Here is a 1746-nt window from a genome sequence, read left to right as displayed (position 1 = left end):
CTGCAGGCTTTTTCTAAAACCTAGAAAGCCCACTACTCCTGCTGGGTAATTAACACATCCTGGGAGCAGCCCTCAACACACTAATGGATGGGAATTTGAGTTTAAATACTGGATCTCTCTCTCCCCTTGGATTGAAGATCTCTGAAGCGTGTGTTTTACACTGTTTCCCAGTTTCCCTCATGGGTTTACTCACATTCACCCAAGGTGGAAGCTGCTTTATTAGCTGTCTTCCCTTCTCTGTGTCTGCTCTCCACTTCCCTACCAGTGTTTCCTCAACCCACTCACCCCCAAATAAACTACTTGTACTCAAAAGGTATCAACTATGGTCCCTGAGGAGCCATGTCCCTTCTGTATGTCAAGCACATTCTTATATTTAGGTTAAATAAATTAAGATGATTGTATTACTCTCCCTACAGTTCACCAAAACAGCAAATCCATTTGAAATTATTCTGATGTCCTAACCTCATCCTAGGTCTGCATTTATAAATTGCTGCTGTCTGTTGTTGTTAGTTGCCCTTGAGTCGGTTCCATTTTGTGGCAACCTTATGTATAACAGAACGAAACGTTGCCTGGTCCTGCGCTGCCGCCTTTAATTGGTGTGTTTGAATCCATTGTTGTAGCTACTGTGTCAATCCATCTCATAGAAGGTTTCCCTTGTTTTGATTGGCCTTCTACCAAACATGACGTCCTTTTCTAGGAATTGATCTTTCCTGATGCTGTGTCCAAAGTAAGCGAGTTGAAGTCTAGCTATCCTTGCTTCTTACGAACATTCTGGTTGTATTTCTTCTAAGACTGGTTTGTTCGTTCTTTTGGCATTTCACAGAATAATCAGTGTTCTTCAGCAACACCATAGTTCGAGCATATCAGTTCTTCTGTGTTTCTTTTTTATTATTGAGCTTTCACATGCATATGAGACTATTGAAAAGACCATTACCTTGGGTCAGATGCACCTTAGTCATCAAAGTGACATCTTTGCTTCTGAAAACTGTAAGGAGGTCTTTTGCAGCAGATTTGCCCAGTGCAGTACGTCATTTGATTTTTTGACTTCTGTTTCCATGGACATTCATTGTTGATCCAGTGGAATAAAATTGTTGACAACTTCAGTTTCTTCTCTGTTTATCATGATGTTGTTTTCTTCTCTGTTTATCATGATGTTGTTTATCGGTCCAGTTGTAAAGATTTTTGTTTTCTTCACATTCAGGTGTAGTCCATACTTAAGGCTGTAGTCTTTGATCTTCATCAGTAAGTGCTTTAAGTCCTCTTCACTTTCAGCAAGCAAGATTGTGTCATTTTCATATTGCAGATTGTTAATATGTCTTCCTCGAATCTTGATGTCGCATTCTTCTTCATATAGTTGGCTTCTTGGGTTATTTGTTCAGCGTACAGATTGAATAAGTAAGGTGAAAGGATACAATCCTGCCACACCCCTTTTCCCATTTTGAACTATGCAGTAGCCCCTTGTTCTGTTCAAACAATTGTTTGTTGATTCATGCACAGGTTCCACATGAGCACAATTAAATGTTCTGAAATTCCCATTCTTCACAATGTTATCCATAATTTGTTATGATCAACTTACTCTGTTCTCCTATTGAGACTCTGTCAAATCTCCTGTAGTTTCCTCTTAATTTTATTATTTTCTTGCTCCTACCAATTTCATGACTTCTTAATCAGTATTGTACACTTGAGGAATCTTTTTTTTTTTTTAATTGTAGTTTAAGTGAAAATTTACAATTCAGGTCAGTCTCT

At 38.5% G+C, this 1746-nt stretch overlaps 1 protein-coding gene across 7 annotated transcripts in view; it reads right to left on the bottom strand.

The window, feature by feature from the left end:
- The window catches only part of LOC105756785 (zinc finger protein 789), a 224699-nt gene that overhangs the window by 141423 nt on the left and 81530 nt on the right, over window positions 1-1746 (bottom strand). The gene's annotated exons all lie outside the window — the stretch shown is intronic.

Source organism: Trichechus manatus, unplaced genomic scaffold, assembly GCF_000243295.1.
Source record: "Trichechus manatus latirostris isolate Lorelei unplaced genomic scaffold, TriManLat1.0 scaffold00170, whole genome shotgun sequence".
Taxonomy (NCBI): Eukaryota; Metazoa; Chordata; class Mammalia; order Sirenia; family Trichechidae; genus Trichechus; species Trichechus manatus.
Note: the sequence above shows the minus strand (reverse complement) of the source record. Positions and strands in the feature narration are given on the sequence as shown.